The 19,875-nt window shown below is 40.4% G+C and overlaps 1 long non-coding RNA gene and 1 pseudogene across 1 annotated transcript; both read left to right on the top strand.

Moving 5' to 3' along the window:
• Nucleotides 1-18,663, top strand: part of LOC127623648 (nuclear receptor coactivator 7-like) — a 35,021-nt pseudogene extending 16,358 nt beyond the window's left edge.
• LOC127623650 (uncharacterized) lies at nucleotides 7,638-11,212 on the top strand. Its single transcript, XR_007968081.1, has 3 exons — nucleotides 7,638-7,884; nucleotides 10,446-10,875; nucleotides 10,962-11,212. It is a non-coding gene; the product is annotated as an uncharacterized LOC127623650 (long non-coding RNA).
• Nucleotides 18,664-19,875: the final 1,212 nt, after the last annotated feature.

Raw genomic sequence — 19,875 nt, 5'->3', positions numbered from 1 at the left:
GAGGCAGCCCTCCAGCCCCTGGAGGACAGAATGCCCTGGCGCGTTCTCTGGAAACAGAAGGGGTCTCCCCCGCCCCTGGGAGCGGTTCTCCCGCTCCAGGCGGTTGGCCAGGAGCCCCTCGCCGCTCGCTGTCGGCGGTTTCATACCCGGCTGGTAGGGGTCTCCCCCGCACATGGCAGTGGTTCTCCCGCTCCAGTCTGTTTGGAGCCCATTCTCCCTTCGCGGTCGGTGGCCGTTCGTCCGCGCTCAGGCGGCCGGCGCCTCCGGCGGATGGCCGCGGCTTCTCCGTTTGGGTTGATGGTAGTAGCGAGGACTCTACTACGGCGCATCCCTCCTCCTTCCCGCATTTAAACGTTCAACGTTCAGCGTGGACCGGGTCCCATTCTTGTACGTCGGGTCCCAGGTCAGTTTAACATCCGCAGTGACACGATGACTTTACCAATTGACGATTGGCTCTTTGATTTAGAAGGCGGGACTTATTCCGCCATATGTGTTTTGACAGATGAAGTAAACCAAAGTGCATTATGGCGTCTGCGCGAATTTTGAGAGATTGCGGTTGGCGTTCGTTCGCTTTGTACATCTAAAACCTATAGTCAGACCGGCCTCGGAGAGCACAGATGACGGCAATATAGTGATGCTAACGTCAGCGGCCGCGGCACTGAACGAGCAATCGTTATTGTAGTTCAAAAGGGAATGGGAATTGGGAATGTACAACAAGTACAAGTGTAATTTGACCCGCCCTGAGGAATAACAGTGAACTAATGTACGCTCTTACACCAATGGAGGGGGAAAACGGTCATGAAAAACTAAATTGTGGCTGATTTTGGTGCATGCAGCTTGACTAGCATTAAAAGCTCGATATGTTGCATTGGTTGTGTGTGCTGCAGGGCGTCGTTGGAGGGGTGATGATTGTAACGCCCAATAACATCATGTTTGACCCGCACAAGTCTGATCCTCTGGTGATCGAGAACGGTTGTGAGGAGTACGGCCTCATCTGTCCGATGGAGGAGGTGCTGTCTGTGGCGCTGTATGACGACGTGTCCCGTATGAAGCTTAAAGACGCGCTGCCATCGTAAGGAACCACCTGATTGTTTTCCAACATTTGTTTCATTTTAAAATCATAAATTTGTGTTTTAATAATTGCTATGTTAATTTCAGATATCTTTAATTTCTTATTAATTTACTGATATCTGAAGTAACATATCTAACATGTTGAAATCATAGACTGTAATAAAAGATGGCCGACGCCCCTTCACTGTTTTCCATTGGTGAGAACTGAAGCTGCCAGTGTCCCGATATGGCGCTGACATCTTGGGACTTGAGTCTGCGCAGTTGCGATTTCGGGACCAGACCTGCGCAGTAGTGAGCAGGAAGTAAAGCTGTGAAATCAAGGCCCCGCCCTCACTCTCGCTGAATCAACCGCAAGCACACGCCCCTGCACTTTTGACTTTTGACTTATGACGGTGTGAAATAATTAATTATAGAAATGTAGATATTAAATTTAAAGCTCCAATCTCCTCAGTCCTCTGAAGATCCCGAAAAAAAGTCAGTTGGTGCTTCAGTGACTACTTCAGTGAGAACCTGTCAATCACAGCTGTCAATCATGGTGTCACAGCAGCGTTTTTATAGCATCAAATAACTAAAAACAAACTTATTTTGAAACACTTGAAATGACATCAACGTGATAGAAACGACAGTAAATGACAGAAACTATCTTTGGAAAAAAGATATGTGAAGTGTAATTTAATTGGTCTCACGTCCCGTTGAATAACATGGGGAGGCGGGGCTTATGACCTATACTAGGACCAGCCACTGGGGGGCGATCGAGACGTTTTGGCTTCACTTTTGAGGGCTTGTGCGGCACACTTGGTTGAAATGCATTTACACAAATCAACTAGCTTAATTGAATCACAGCTAGTAAAAATGCTCATTTTTGATTGGTTGATTTGTGTAAATGCATTTCAACATGTTAGATTTGTTACTTCAGATATCAGTAAATTAATAAGCAAGTAACCTGTTGATGTGCGCCCTTAAATGCTTGTATTTACGGGACCCTTTGTAGTTTGGACACAGTTGTGGTGTCGTTTAAAAGAAGACACTTTGGGCTTTATTTCAAAGTTTCATCATTAATATATGTTGTTATTTTGTAAAGTTAGAGACGCTGAAGTTTATAATAATGGAAATATTTTGTGCTGAACATGTTTTTTTAGATGATAAAAACAATAATAAAAGTGCCAAAACAACCCAGAAATACAATGTTCTCAAAGCCACGAGTCTAAAGAAGTTACGTTTCAAATTTGAAGATGATCGAACAAAAAATGCAATATTAATTGTAATTAATTGTAATTAAATACAATTTAAAACACAACAGCATTTCAAAATGACCACATACACAAACACCAATAATCTAAAATACAAACACACAAAAGGCGTCCTGCATTTAATTCGTCAGACTTAAACGGCGGTTTAAAGAGATTTCGACGTGACTTTAAAGTCTTCAATGATCACGTCAAAGTGTCGCAAATGGTTTATCCAGAAAAGTGAAGCATCCGGCAAAAAACACGTCATAATAAAAGCACGATTCAAACTAAAAATATAGACGCACAAAATATAATAAATTGAATAAAAATATGTTTTATAACTTTATAGTCAAATTTAATATTCTCTGTAATAATAAAAATGTTTCATGTTCACTTGTTAAAAGTTTTAAGAATGTATTTAGACACCGTTTTGATGATTAAATTAAACGTAAAAATAATAATAATTATTAAACTATAATTATTAAAATGAATAAACTGGTGCGTTTAATAGCACATTATAATATTAGCATATTTTTGCTGTGGTATCGAGAACCGCGAAATGTAACTGGTATCGGTACCGACTACTGAAAGTTTGTTACGGTGACAACAATAACTGTGAGCTTTCATCTCTGTCAATCGCTGCCGGTGTACGGAGTAAAATTAAGCTCCGCCTCTCAACTACACTAAATCTGACGGCACTGCTCGACTATTATGAATAAAACTACGCCGCATTTTTTAAAATAGACTTTGGAGACGGGCTCGTTTTCGGATATCAACGTTGAACCCTTTAGACCTTTGAAAAGATGTATCATTTAACATTAATTACATTTATAGACGATACATTTTATATTAAATAAAAGTGATGTCACTACCGCGTGTGGGCGATTGCGTATCAACCGTTTAAAGATATCTAAAAAAGGCTCTTTTTATTTAAAGTCACATTACTGATATCTGAAATTAACATTGCAACTAGTAAAACACAAATGACCGATTTGAACAAAACTCAGTTTTTACTAGCTGTAATTCAGTTGTTTATATCAGGAATGGATATTTGTATTGGCAAAAATGTAATTATGTATTGATATAAAAAATAAATCATGTTTTCATTGTAATGATGTAAAAAATATTACTTTTTATAAGGCGTAAAGAGCAGATTTGTGAAATCATTTTAACTAGTCTAAATGTTATTGAAATATCTATATCGCGGTTACAGATTAAATAATAGTTAAAATTACGTTTGACGTCAACTATGGGTTTTCCGTGGGTAATACGGTCATTTCTGATAAAGAATTAACATTTTTACTAGTGCGAATGTAATTACTGATATTTTAATTAGTTAATTCAATGGTTTATATCAGGAATGGATATGCAATTACGCTGTAATTATGATCAAACATCCATCAAAATGATTATAATTTTATTTAATTATTTTTTACATTTTAATAGTTTTGTGTCTTTTGTATGTTAGTCCTGTTTCTCTCTTTGTCACACAAAAAAAGCTAAAATATATAAAGCTTTTAAACTTATATGCAGTGTTGTGTGTAATACATTAAGTAATTAATTACTGTAATTAACTTTTTCGTTGAAAAAAGTAAAGTAAGGGATTACTCTTAATTTTTCAGTAAGTACAGTTACCTCTGATGTAATTACGTTAAATACTGTTTAGAGACTATAGAGCAATTTTAATGTTATAAATCAAAACATTACTAATTTAACGCCGGCCCTTTAAATTCTTTGGCCAGTTCATGAATAATTAATGTGATTTTTATATGATTTTATTTGAAAGTATTAACAGAACTGTTTCATATCTATCCTTGTGTTTTTCATCAGGTCGAGTTTGTTAGTAAGAAGACCGCAATTTAATTACACTGTAGATGATGTAATTAGTAGTTAGTAATTAATTACTTTTTAGAGTAACAGTGCTTATATTGAACCTGGAACCGTCTTCTGCTCGTCTCTCCATCTACATTTTCATTCTTTCTATTGTTTCATCATTTAAGTTCTTTTTACACCAAATATAGTTTAACGTTTTGTCATTTTAAGTTTTGTTTTCATTGTCATTTTTTTGTTTTTTCTCTTTAATTTCACCATCTTCCCTTCATGATGATGATGATGATGATGATGATGATGATGATGATGATGATGAAAATGACCCCTGTTAACCATGGCAGTGATGAACCCCGGGATCTCTGTCCGTTATATAGGCCAGGCGAGTGGGAGGAGCTTCCCTCCGAACGCGACCTGAACCCTTTTAGCCCTTACGAGGCGCTCGGACACCCAAACCAACCCATCATTTTAGACGATATCGAAACCGCCATCTCTGAGATCTCGGAGTGTCACATCGCAGACAAAACGCCGTCAGACGAAGGTTTTACTGAACTGGAACCCCTACAGAGCGACTCGAACACTATATGGCACAGCCAGGAGGGGGCGTCACTGTACGACGACTCTGAACTGAGACAAACGCGCACGGGCACGTCCTCGGACCTAATTGACGAAACTGTGATGTCTTCTAACACTGAGAGAGAGGAGGAAGTCGAAGACGAAGGACTTCGTTCCACGGAAGATGACGCGGAGCTGCTACAATCCGTTCCCGATCGGTTCGTTGCTTCAGAAGCAGAAGATGTGACCAAAACAAGGGCTGAAACGTTAGTAAACGGTGTCTCGCCGAAAGAGGCGACCGCAAAGGACCAAAAAGGAAGTTGAGCTGCCGTGGAGTTGCAAAGGACTCTGGGAAATGTAGTTCTCCTGGAGCAAATGTTGACACAGAGGGACGAAAGGAAATCAAGGGACCGGATTCCGCTGTCGAGCTTTCCGAAGTGCAGAAACGCAGACGGGCCAGTGAAGACGAGATGAAGTCATGGCTGCTGAAACGGATGCAGGTACCAATCAAAGGTGAGTAGTTTTAAACTAGTATATTGAGCTATATGGAGTACATTTTAAACTAGTATATAATATTATATTGAGCACCTCCTTTCACATTTTATTAAAACTCGTCTGGTGTCTGATATGCGGCGTTTAAGAGCGGATCTCTCACTGATTTACAGACCTGCTGCTGTCCGCTGAAGAGAAGAGCAAAGCTCCGCCCATGTTCCTCTGCTTCAAAGTGGGCAAGCCAATGAGGAAGTCCTTCGCCATTGGTCAGACTTCTAGCCCCGCCCACTCACACGTCAGACGGGTGCGGCAGCCGGAGTACTGGTTTGCTGTGCCACAAGAAAGGTATGGAAAGACCCTATGACGTTTTCTAAACATCGATTCACAATCCGGCCTAATGTGCCTTTGTGAAAAAACTAAACAAAAAAAAGACTTTTAAAAAGAAAAGTTAATAATCATTCAGAACTCATCACTTTGTGTCGTCACAGTCATTTCTGCTGTCTGTGTGGCATATTTTTATTTTTTAATATTGAGGTTTTTGTACAAATATGTTATAAATAATATAATATTTCTCTGTCTATCTAAAATAGTTTCAGTTCGTCTTTCTGTATATCTGTCTGTCTGTATATCTTTCGGTCTGTCTGAATATCTGTCTGAATGTCTGTCTGTATATCTGTCTGTCTGTCACTCTTTGTTATGTCTGTCTGTTCATTCTATCTAAAATATCGGTCCGTCTGTCTGTATATCTGTCTGTCTGTCTCTAGCTGTCTGTATATCTGTCTGTCTGTCAATCACTCTTTTTGTTCCGCCTGCCTGTCTGTTCATTCTATCTAAAATATCTGTCTGTCTGTATATCTGTCTGAATGTCTGTCTGTATATCTGTCTGTCTGTCTGTCTGTCTGTATATCTTTCGGTCTGTCTGAATGTCTGTCTGTATATCTGTCTGTCTGTCACTCTTTGTTATGTCTGTCTGTTCATTCTATCTAAAATATCGGTCCGTCTGTCTGTATATCTGTCTGTCTGTCTCTAGCTGTCTGTATATCTGTCTGTCTGTCAATCACTCTTTTTGTTCCGCCTGCCTGTCTGTTCATTCTATCTAAAATATCTGTCTGTCTGTATATCTGTCTGTCTGTCTGTCTGTGTATATCTGTCTGTCTGTATGTCTGTCTGTCTGTCTGTATATCTTTCTGAATGGCTGTCTGTCTGTCTGTATATCTGTCTGTATATCTTTCTGAATGGCTGTCTGTCTGAATGTCTGTCTGAATGTCTGTCTGTATATCTGTCTGTCTGTCACTCTTTGTTATATCTGTCTGTTCATTCTATCTAAAATATCGGTCCGTCTGTCTGAATATCTGTCTGAATGTCTGTCTGTATATCTGTCTGTCTGTCACTCTTTGTTATGTCTGTCTGTTCATTCTATCTAAAATATTGGTCCGTCTGTCTGTATATCTGTCTGTCTTTCTCTAGCTGTCTGTATATCTGTCTGTCTGTCAATCACTCTTTTTGTTACGCCTGCCTGTCTGTTCATTCTATCTAAAATATCTGTCTGTCTGTCTGTCTGTCTGTATATCTTTCTGAATGGCTGTCTGTCTGTCTATCTGTCTGTCTGTCCGTCTGTATATCTGTCTGTCAATCACTCTTTGTTACGCCTGTCTGTCTGTTCATTCTATCTGAAATATGACAACTGTACACTGTTATTCATGAACGTGATAAAATATTCTTCCTTGTGTTTATTTACTGAAAAGCAGGGTGAAAACATGCCTTGATTATTTTTATTTTTTGTCATTATTTTATAATTTTTACTGGATACATTTTTACTTTCTGCTTTAAACATTGAAATTGAATTGGCTACACTTTTACAACATTCAGAGCAACAATATGTATTGAAGAGGCTGAAATATAGATTTAGCTGTATCACCCAGATGATGCTGTCACAATGTGTGTGTGTGTGTGTGTGTGTGTGTGTGTGTAATTCTTCATTGTAATCGTAATTAACCACAGATTTTGTAAGTGCTGTAATTTGTCTCTAAATATACTTCTTTTCAGAAACTAGATTGGAGGTGTAGGTTTGAGCTACTTTGACTTATAAAAGTACTCAAACATTTTGAGTTTCCTATTGTGACACAGCCCTTGTTTTTTGTCAAGCGTTCGTCCGGAGAGAGAGGAAGTGGTAAGGGTGCATACACCGGAGCCCGATAACTACCAACCCCTGTTTCTAATTTCAGTAAGCAATGGAGAGAGAGCGATAAAGAGCGACCATGCCAGAGACCAAGGGAGAGATCTAGTCTGTCCGAAACAGGCAAAGAGTTTACATCTGTTCACAGTTAGACAAACTGTCTATAAATGGAGATGATTTAGTACTATAGGTACTCTCACTAGAAGTGGCCGTTAGATATTCATCTGTTCACAGTGAGACAAACTGTCTATAAATGGAGATGATTTAGTACTATAGGTACTCTCTCTAGAAGTGTCCGTTAGATATTCATCTGTCCACAGTTAGACAAACTGTCTATAAATGGAGATGATTTAGTACTATAGGTACTCTCTCTAGAAGTGTCCGTTAGATATTCATCTGTCCACAGTTAGACAAACTGTCTATAAATGGAGATGATTTAGTACTATAGGTACTCTCTCTAGAAGTGGCCGTTAGATATTCATCTGTCCACAGTGAGACAAACTGTCTATAAATGGAGATGATTTAGTACTATAGGTACTCTCACTAGAAGTGGCCGTTAGATATTCATCTGTCCACAGTTAGACAAACTGTCTATAAATGGAGATGATTTAGTACTATAGGTACTCTCACTAGAAGTGGCCGTTAGATGTTCATCTGTCCACAGTTAGACAAACTGTCTATAAATGGAGATGATTTAGTACTATAGGTACTCTCTCTAGAAGTGGCCGTTAGATATTCATCTGTCCACAGTTAGACAAACTGTCTATAAATGAAGATGATTTAGTACTATAGGTACTCTCACTAGAAGTGGCCGTTAGATATTCATCTGTCCACAGTTAGACAAACTGTCTATAAATGGAGATGATTTAGTACTATAGTGTAACACAGTTGAAGGATGGGCAAGGAGGAGGCGAGAACCGGCTAGTCAACATAAATCATATTTAATAAAACTCAAAGCACAAACATAAACACACATGACGGACATGCCCGTATTTCTCTCTCTCTCGAACCATCGTCACCGGCCGCCTTTATCCCTCGCGCGCCTCATCAGGCTGATTGGGGACCGGGCGCGCGATATTCCGACCGGCCCCGCCCCCCTCCGCTCCACATATAGGTACTCTCACTAGAAGTGGCCGTTAGATGTTCATCTGTCCACAGTTAGACAAAATGTCTATAAATGGAGATGATTTAGTACTATAGGTACTCTCACTAGAAGTGGCCGTTAGATATTCATCTGTCCACAGTTAGACAAACCGTCTATAAATGGAGATGATTTAGTACTATAGGGACTCTCACTAGAAGTGGCCGTTAGATATTCATCTGTTCACAGTGAGACAAACTGTCTATAAATGGAGATGATTTAGTACTATAGGTACTCTCTCTAGAAGTGGCCATTAGATATTCATCTGTTCACAGTGAGACAAACTGTCTATAAATGGAGGTGATTTAGTACTATAGGTACTCTCACTAGAAGTGGCCGTTAGATATTCATCTGTCCACAGTTAGACAAACTGTCTATAAATGGAGATGATTTAGTACTATAGGTACCGTAATTTCCGGACTGTTGAGCGCACCTGAATATAAGCCGTACCCACTGATTTTTAAATAAAATATAATTTTAAACATAAATAAGCCGCACCTGTCTATAAGCCGCAGGTGCCTACCGGTACATTGAAACAAATGAACTTTACTCCGGCTTTAACGAAACACGGCTTGTAACAAAAATAAATAGGCTTTAACGAAACACGGTGTGGCAGCGGGCGTGGTCAAGCTCCGTCCGGAGAGAAAGCGGTAAGGGCGCTTACACCTGCGCTAAATTATGTCTAACACCTGTGTCTAATTTCAGTAAGCATGGGGAGAGCGGCATAAAAAGGCAGCAGCCACAGAGCTGAGAGAGTGACACACGCCAGTCTAGTGTTGGCGATAGAGGAATTGAGAAACTTTATAAAATTGATTGTAAACATTGCTGTGGCCATTAAAAGCTTTACCTGGAACGCCAAGTGCCCTGCTGAAAACTGTCACACTGGTGCCCGTGTGACAGTTTTCCCAAGGACACGTGAAGCAGGGCACTTGAAATTAGACACCGGTGTTAGACATAATTTAGCGCAGGTGTAAGCTCCTTGCAGCTTTTCTCTACCGGACGGGCGCTTGACCACGCCCCCGCTGCCACACACGGCTTGTAATAAAACATTTGCAGTAAATAGTAGCCTACCAAGAAAGTAATTGGTTACTATCTTCCTCGTCCTGTGCACTGAAGTCATCTCCTTCGGTGTCGGAGTTGAATAGCCTCAGCTTTTGTATTTTTGCACTGAGTCAATTCCTCACGCTGCTGTTTCCAGCGTCTTATCATCGACTCATTAAGACTAAGCTCCCGTGCAGCAGCTCTATTTGCTTTTCCAACAGCCAGATCAATCGCCTTCAACTTGAAAGCAGCATCATATGCGTATCTCCATGTCTTTGCCATGGTGAGGGTGACAAAATTACTACCGTAATCAGAATGATGGGAAGTTTGAGCTGCCGATTTAATCTAAACAGTAAACAAAAAAGTTGTTTTGACCTTAACCCGTTCGGCAATTTCATTGGTGTAATGAAAGCTTCACGCTGCCGAAAAACTGAGCACGTCACAGAATATTTATTTATTTTATTTTTTTTTATAAAATTTGAAAGCGGGAAAAATCCATATATTAGCTGTATAAGCCGCGAGGTTCAATGCGTGGGAAAAAAGTTGCGGCTTATAGTCCGGAAATTACGGTACTCTCTCTAGAAGTGGCCGTTAGATATTCATCTGTTCACAGTGACACAAACTGTCTATAAATGGAGATGATTTAGTACTATAGGTACTCTCACTAGAAGTGGCCGTTAGATATTCATCTGTTCACAGTGAGACAAACTGTCTATAAATGGAGATGATTTAGTACTATAGGTACTCTCTCTAGAAGTGGCCGTTAGATATTCATCTGTTCACAGTGAGACAAACTGTCTATAAATGGAGATGATTTAGTACTATAGGTACTCTCACTAGAAGTGGCCGTTAGATATTCATCTGTGCACAGTTAGACAAACTGTCTATAAATGGAGATGATTTAGTACTATAGGTACTCTCTCTAGAAGTGGCCGTTAGATATTCATCTGTTCACAGTTAGACAAACTGTCTATAAATGGAGATGATTTAGTACTATAGGTACTCTCTCTAGAAGTGGCCGTTAGATATTCATCTGTTCACAGTGAGACAAACTGTCTATAAATGGAGATGATTTAGTACTATAGGTACTCTCTCTAGAAGTGGCCGTTAGATATTCATCTGTCCACAGTTAGACAAACTGTCTATAAATGGAGATGATTTAGTACTATAGGTACTCTCTCTAGAAGTGGCCGTTAGATATTCATCTGTTCACAGTTAGACAAACTGTCTATAAATGGAGATGATTTAGTACTATAGGTACTCTCTCTAGAAGTGGCCGTTAGATATTCATCTGTCCACAGTTAGACAAACTGTCTATAAATGGAGATGATTTAGTACTGTAGGTACTCTCACTAGAAGTGGCCATTAGATATTCATCTGTTCACAGTGAGACAAACTGTCTATAAATGGAGATGATTTAGTACTGTAGGTACTCTCACTAGAAGTGGCCGTTAGATATTCATCTGTTCACAGTGAGACAAACTGTCTATAAATGGAGATGATTTAGTACTGTAGGTACTCTCACTAGAAGTGGCCGTTAGATATTCATCTGTTCACAGTGAGACAAACTGTCTATAAATGGAGATGATTTAGTACTGTAGGTACTCTCACTAGAAGTGGCCATTAGATATTCATCTGTTCACAGTGAGACAAACTGTCTATAAATGGAGATGATTTAGTACTGTAGGTACTCTCACTAGAAGTGGCCATTAGATATTCATCTGTTCACAGTGAGACAAACTGTCTATAAATGGAGATGATTTAGTACTGTAGGTACTCTCACTAGAAGTGGCCATTAGATATTCATCTGTTCACAGTGAGACAAACTGTCTATAAATGGAGATGATTTAGTACTGTAGGTACTCTCACTAGAAGTGGCCGTTAGATATTCATCTGTTCACAGTGAGACAAACTGTCTATAAATGGAGATGATTTAGTACTGTAGGTACTCTCACTAGAAGTGGCCATTAGATATTCATCTGTTCACAGTGAGACAAACTGTCTATAAATGGAGATGATTTAGTACTGTAGGTACTCTCACTAGAAGTGGCCGTTAGATATTCATCTGTTCACAGTGAGACAAACTGTCTATAAATGGAGATGATTTAGTACTATAGGTAAAAACTGAGCGAGGAAGTTGCGCTTGAAAATATGCACGTCTACTTGATTCCAGCTATTGGTTGTACTTTACTATGAACCAAGTCGTAGAAGCCCCTCCTCCTGTCCTTTTCCGGAAGCGAAGCAGGATTACTCGCGGGTTCGCGTTACTCACACGAACGCGAGTTTAAACATGCATTTATAATCCAGCGGTCAAACTTGCGCTAGGCGAACATTTTCTTCGCGTTGTATGTGAACGAACCACAAGAATATGGCTGAACTGAAGCCGTTATGTAAGGAAGAATGGGCCAAATTTCCTACTGAACGTTGTGCAGGTCTAATCCGAAACGCTTTGAGCGAGCGACCAGTTATTAAATCTAAGGGTTCGCTTACTTTTTCTACAGCACTGTGAACGTTTAATGGGATGCGTTCAATAAAGACATAAAGTTCACTTAAGTGCTTGTGACTTTGATAAAGATGAGCTCAAAATGAGGTCATTCCAAAGGGTTCACATACTTTTTCTTGTCCCTGTATACTGTATATATTCACATGCATGCCCTCTTCTGTCTTCAGGGTGGATCACCTGTACTCGTTCTTCATCCAGTGGTCTCCAGATGCGTACGGTAAAGACGCTCATGAGCAAGGCTTCGTGGTGGTGGAGAAAGACGAGCTCACCATGATCGATAACTTCTTCAGCGATCCGGTTCCTCGCAGCTGGGAGGCGAGTTAACAATGCACGCTGCTCACTGACACGATCACGATCTGATAATCACACAACGTGTGTTTGTTCTGTAGATCATCACGATTAATGAAGCAAAGAGACGTCAGAGCTTCAGCTTTGAGGATGAAGAACTTCTCGATCTTCTGCCTGTGTTGATGGACCCCAGCACACTCCTGGAGGACATGCATGTTGAGAAGGTCTCGTGCACGCACGCCGCACACACACGCGCACACACACACACACACACACCGATCCTGGTGACATCAGCAGAAAAGTCGTTTCAGAGTTGGAGATATTTGGTATATTTTAATGAAAGATTATGAAGAGGGTAGAGTAACATGCACTCATTGAACCTGTATCAAGAACGAAAGTGTTCAATTTTGATTTGATGTCTTCGGCAGTTGGCGTCTCGTATGCCGGCGCGTGTTCAGGGGTATCCATGGCGACTGGCGTACAGTACAGTGGTACATGGAACCAGTTTGAAAACCCTGTACAGAAACCTGTTGGAGCTGGACTCCCCGGTGCTGCTGGTCATTAAAGACATGGAGAACCAGGTACTCATTAGGGATGTACTCGACTAATCGAGTACTCATTTAAATATTCGACTGCTTGAATATGGCCATTTGATTGGCTTTTGTGCCTTTACCTGCCGTGGGTGACAATGTCTTGTCTTTAGAATTGCTCCGATTGGATCAGTTAGTTGTTGACGCAAGATCTGCTCCGGACGTTCAAAATAACGTTCATGAATCTGACATTTATGGTGTTATTGAGATTCAATTATTTCGCATTTCTGTCTCATTTGAATATTACGATTTTCTCCTGCAGGTTTTCGGAGCGTTTTCCACTCATCCGTTTAGAGTGAGTGAACACTGTTACGGGACAGGAGAGACTTTCCTCTACACTTTCTGTCCTGAGATCAAGGTTTGTGTGTTTCTCTGCGCGGGATGCACTTATAGTGACGAAATTGCTGAAAATCTGGGACCATCCCGCCAAGTTCGGGATCTCTAAGGCAGAAAATAAATACATAAATAAAAATATGAGAGATGGTTTTGGCGTCTTTAGTGTGGGGATCCCTAATAATGCATTCCAGAATGTATACACTAGATATTAGAGGTCGACCGAGAGTGGATTTTGATACCGATAACTAATAGATTCATCGGCCGATAGTTTTTAAAACCGATCTAAACAATACTAAAAAATAAATACTCATACTCATTGAGGCTGCAAAATTAATAAAATCCCAAAAGTGGTTTATTGTGCAACCTAAATCCCAATACACTGGGGACTCTTATTTTGAAATCACATAGATTTGGCTCCGTTACAATGCTCTATGTGTAAGTATTTACCAAATTAAGCTTTTTATAGCCTAATAGATTCAACAGATGAGTTTTACACACACACACACACACATATATTGTTTAAGGACCAATGTACACCTGCGTCAGACATGCTTGTGTAGCGTCTCGGGTGCATTGCGTCATAAACATAAATTTTAGGTCACTGTGTCAAGTTAAATATAGTTTAATACTCAATCTTTAAACACATCTTGAGATCTCTTAGTTCACATTTGCGCTCCAGGTGTTTTGAACGCAAGAATGTAACACATGTTTGTGTTGCTTACACAACTGAAGTTTCACTTACTGCCCCCTGGAGTAAACGGGTGGTACTACAAGCTTTAATTTCTCAGCAATCTTCCTTATTATGGTCCAGGGGCATTGCATATATATATATTTCACCAGATGAGGTTTATTGATAAGGAATAAAGAAAATTGAGGGAAAGTATGAAAATAAAATATCTGCATCTTTTAAATCGGTATTTTTTCCCCGATAACCGATAGTTCCAAAAAGCAACAATCAGTATTGATTAATCTGTAAAACCGCTCTACCTCTACTGGATATACTGTAGGTATTGTCCTAACTGAAGAACCACATGTGTTGTTTATTCTTAATAACTTTCTGGAATCAATTCGAAAATTTAGATTTTGACACTTTATTTGAATAAACGTACATTTCAAGTTGTTACATTTTAACAATTTGCTCATGGAGCCACATTTAGAGCCCAATATCTCTGGGATTTAACCATACATGGTCTTAAAAATTAAGATACAAAAATAAAAGTTTGTTCTGAACCAGCATCTAAAAGGATATTCAGATATCTTTAATACTTCTGGAGTTATAGGCGCTCAAACTTTGGAAAATCAACACAAAAAAGTGCTTCCCCCCCATTTTTGGACTCACACCATTGGCGTATAATTCAACAAGAGGTGCTGAAGTCACCTGATTTTAGAAATAGACCTCACAATCTCTGTGTACAAATAAAATCATGATGTTGACGCCTTCCTAAGTTGGTTTATTTGACCTGTAGTTTGACATTTAATTGCCATTTTGACCTCCGCCCTACATAATAATGGAATGCTCCGTAAATATTTGTCCATTTGTATTTAATAGTTCGGCTTTCTTCATCATGTATGTTTCGTAAAAAAAAAAAAAAATGTTTGAACAAAATCAAGAATTTATGTTGGGACGTTTATGAAATTAGGTTGATTTTGACATTTAAATAATAAAATAGTTTTTTTGAGTTTGGGTCAGTTGAGTGGTGAAAGGGAGTGTCGTTTACCTGTGCAAAATTTGCCGCCATAATGCTAGGTTGTTGAGGGTGGTTGCCAGGGCATTGCTAGGTGGTTGCTATGGTGTTCTGGGTGGTTGCATGCTGACCCAAGTCAATACAGTCCAAACCCAGGTCTCTATGATAGCACAAATGACATGCAAACGTTTAATAGTGTCATGTGTTTGTTGAAATCTCTGTTCCTAACTAAAGGCAATAAGTAATAGTGATTCTTGCGTTTACGTTAAAGGCTTACAATCGCTCATTTTGTGTTCAGGTGTACCGCTGGACTGGTGAGAACTCTTACTTTGTGAAAGGAAACATAGACTCCCTTCAGATCGGAGGAGGCGGGTGAGTGCAGCAACACGCAAACATCATGTATGTGTGTTTGTGTCCGTCATGGTTGTGTGTTTAACGCTCAATTGTTCTCTTCTCAGAGGTTATCTAGGTCTGTGGCTGGACGCCGACCTTTACCACGGTACCACATCCAAATGCTCCACCTTCAACAATCTGCCGCTGTCCTCCAAACAGGACTTCATCGTCCAGAATCTGGAGGTGTGGGCGTTCCAATGAGCGCATGCATAGACACAATTATATACCTGCATTCACTGTGAAACACGCCACACCCAGCATGGCACGACAAACCCGTTCGCTCTACCCGACGCCCGTTAGCGTGTGTAACCCAGTGTGGTTTTCGATGTGGCTTAAAATGGGGATGTGCTTGATGATGTCATACTTGGCAAAGCCCTGACCGGAGTTCTCTAGACTTTAAGAATGTCAAGAGGGAAGTTTGTGTGCTGCCTTAACCTTCAATTGAAACCGCTATCCCAGCATGCAATTCTCTTTACAGATGTTCTCCTGCTGAAATAATCAATATATAAATAGGTAAATGCAAATGAAAATTTGGGACTGTTTATGATATCTGGGAAGTGTTCAAAGCTGAAGAACTTGTGGCATTTTATCTTCGAACACAACAAAAAACGAATTTGCACCATTTGGTGGCCAAATCGACGAACTTGGAGATTTGACGTATTTAGTTGGTGACTTTTAATATTTACTTTTAAGAGCGCCAAGAACAACGTAAATTATATCGAAATGTTCACAGCTGGAAAACTCGTTATTTGTATCGTCTATGACAACAAAATGTCAATTTTCGCCATTTTTATTGCGTCCAGTCGCTCAGAAGTATTTTTTTGTTTACAGCAACGTGTTTTGTTGCGTGTTTTCATGTTTGTTTGAAAAGGGCGCAAGGAATGACGTTAATGTCCACGTATGAATATTTCGTTAGATTTAGTAGGTCTCTTCTAAGACGACGACAACCCCAATTTCTGCCATTTGGTGGCCAAATCCATCGAATCAGCACCAGTTGTTGCAATAGAAGTATTGTTTTGTTTACATTGTGGGGATTTGACCCGTTTAGTTGGCGTATTTTCACGTTTGTTTGAAAAGAGCGCAAGGAATGATGCAAATGACACCAATGAAACCTCACGAGATGTTCGTAGAAGATACAAGCCACAAGTTGTCAACCAAGCAACTTTTTCACCATTCAGTGGCCAAATCCATTACGTCACGGATGGTCGCTTTAATCGAAAGGGCTTTTTTATTTCATTTACATCATGGAAATTTTGTGTTTTGTTGACGTTTTCTTTTAGTTTGTAGGGAGCGCAAGAAGTCACGAATTATGTGGAAATGTTCATAGTTGGACAACTCGTGGCTTGTAGTCAAAATGCCAATTATCGACTTGTGTTTTGTGCCTTCTAAGACAACAAAACACCCCAATTTCTGCCATTTTGGTGGCCAAATCCATCGCATCAGCGCCAGTTGTTCGAATAGAAGTATTTGTTGTGGATTTGACCTGCTTAATTGCCGTATTGTCCACAAGAAATGGTCCAAATGACACCGACGAAATCTTACGAGATGTTCATAGAAGATACGAGCCACAAGTTGTCATTTAAGCAACCGTTTTACGCCATTCGGTGGCCAAATCCATCGCGTCAGCACCAGTGGCTTGATTAGAATGGAGAACTTGAGAATCTTCTTGGACCAAATTTATTGACATTGGCCAAATTAATTACATCAGGGACAATGTGGTGGCTTGTGGTGATTGTGTTGTAGGCGTCTTGAACGAGAATGCAAGAAATGGCGTAAATGATACGACAACTCCTGGCTCGTGTCTTATAAGGTGACTAAGTTCGGGGAAGGAGGCGGCGGGAACCGGCTGAACAATCAACATAAACTTTTAATGATACAAATGAACTTAAAACAACATAAAACATAAGGACACACATGTGACGTGCCCACGTGCGTCACTCGAATTGGCGTCTCCTGCTGCCACTTATCTCTATCTTCCGCTGATCAGCCGATTCAGCGCCAGCCGTGCTCCACCAAGGCCCGGCCACGCCCCCCTCCTCATCACACTCCTCGCCTGCCTGATTCGAAAAGGGGCGCCACCAGTCTGACTATCCCCCACCCTTACCCGCCTCCTATGAACCTGGTGGGGAGGCGTGGGGAGATGGAAAGGGCAAGCGGAGCCAGAGACCGATAGAGACGTGGAGAGAGAGAAGAACTTGCTTGCCTGCTCCCAGACGCGCTGTCGCCCCGGTCCTCAAGCACTCCTCCGCCCTCTGGTGGACGGCAGCGACCCCTCCGTCCCCAGGCTGCGGATGCTCCCCTGGCGGATGGCAGCGGCGAGGACTCCGCAACAGCGCACCCCTCCTCCTTCCCGGATTCGGCACCATTGTAACTGTTAAATGTCGGGCAGGGAGGCGGCGGGAACCGGCTGAACAATCAACATGAACTTTTAATGCGTCTCCAGCTGCCCCTTATCTCACTCTCCCGCCGTGCTCCGGCCACGCCCTCCTCCTCGTCACAATGACAAAGCGACAGTTTTGGTGGTCAGTCACGTACTTGAATGTCAGTCGCACGTTTAGTTGCCGTAGTTATCGTGCTCGTTTGATGAAGGAATGATGTAAATGATACCATTAAAAAAAGAAAATGAAATGAATAATTATGCCATTTGGTGGCCGAACCCATTGCATCGGGACCAGTCGATCGATTCGATGTGTAGTTGGCGTGTTCACGTGTGTTTGAAGTGACCACGAGTAAACTATGTAAATGACGTACTCGTGAACTATAAAGGGAAACCGCAAATCCAATTTGTTGACCAAAGCATTTTATTTTTGTTTTTATTTTCCAATTTGAAATGGACCTATTTTATATATTGAATGTGAAATGTATCAGATTCCTACATGATGATTGTTTTACAGTTTTGTGATATTTTAGGGACGGGAAGCACTTGAAATGATGCCAGTAATACTGTTTGAACACCTTGTTCAAACGAGTGCTAAAGTGCAAAACGAGCTCCTTAAATATTGCTGTACATTTACTGACTTGGCCGATGTTTGTTGAGGTCTGTTTTATCACTACAGTTGGAACGGTCTTTGTGTTGCTCTTCGGAAGTGTCCAGTAATGTCACTCCAACACCGCAGCTGTGGGCACGAACTAGCTGCCGACTCCGCTCCAAAACCGTATATATAGTCCATGTCTTCGTATGAGCTCCAAGGGGCGTGACGTCTACAAATATTTCACTCTAAATGTCTCAACAGTTCAAGTCTCTGATTAACAAACCCCTCATACTGTCCAGTTATGCGTGTTAGCCAATGAATGTGTATTTATTGTGTATTTTCAGTGTTTTAAAGTGAAAAGATTGCAATAAATGAATAAATTAAGACTGGAGTTTCATCATTTGTTGTTTCGCCAAACTGTTATTGTTGAATGACTTTATTCTTTAAAATCAAACATGCACATAAGGAAGTACTTTAAAGGGGTAGTTCCCCAATAATGACAATTCTCGTGATATCCCAGCTGTGTATGACTCTCTTTCTTCAGCAGAACACATTTGAAGAAAAACAGAAAAATAGCTTAGATGGTCCTTAACATGCGAGTGGATGGTGATCAGACACTTGAAGCTCTAAAAATCACAGACAGTCACCATAAACATCACCGATACGGCTCCAGTGGTTCGATTAATGTCTTATAAACTCATACGATAGCATTTGGTGTCGATGATGCTTATGCTGACTGTCTATCTGTGATTTTTGTAACTTCTAATGTCTGATCACCATCCACTTGCATGTTGGTGTGTATGACTCCCTTTCTTCAGCAGAACACATTTGAAGATAAACACAAAAATATCCCAGCAGATAGACAGTCAGCATAAGCGTCATTGACACCAAATGCTATCGTATGAGTTTATAAGACATTAATCTAACCACTGGAGTCGTATTGGTGATGTTTATGGTGACTGTCTGTGATTTTTAGAGCTTCAAGTGTCTGATCACCATCCACTCGCATTTTAAGGACCCTCTGAGCTGGGATATTTTTGTGTGTTTCTTCAAATGTGTTCTGCTGAAGAGAGTCATACACACCTGGGATATTATGAGAATTTACATTTTTGGGTGAACTACCCCTTTCATGACGTATGTTTTTAAAAAAAAAAGCACACTAAATTGCACAAATTGAAAAACAAACACGTCGAATATTAATATTTTTATTGATTCATGTGAAATATGGAATAAACAGAATATATATAAACGCACAGAATCAACACCCCAACTCCACCCCGCCCCTCAACAAATATCCCTGCGGTCAAAGCCTAAATTACACCATGCACACACATAAACAAACAAACTAAAGAAAATATCTGAGAACATAAAAATTAACAAACAAAGAGAAAAGAAAGAATTCCACAAGGAATAGAATTTACAAATTACCGCCACAATTCGGTTCCGGTTTCTCTCCGTGTCGAATTATTCAACCTTGCGTATCCTGGCATTGCAAGAAAAGCAGTAGAGTGCTGAAGCACAATCTTAATTTTATTTTTATTTTTAAGAATTCTGGCATTAATGCACTTCCATAATC

Source organism: Xyrauchen texanus, chromosome 30 (assembly GCF_025860055.1).
Source record: "Xyrauchen texanus isolate HMW12.3.18 chromosome 30, RBS_HiC_50CHRs, whole genome shotgun sequence".
In the NCBI taxonomy this organism is placed as follows: Eukaryota; Metazoa; Chordata; class Actinopteri; order Cypriniformes; family Catostomidae; genus Xyrauchen; species Xyrauchen texanus.
This window is presented reverse-complemented; position numbering and strand designations above follow the sequence as displayed.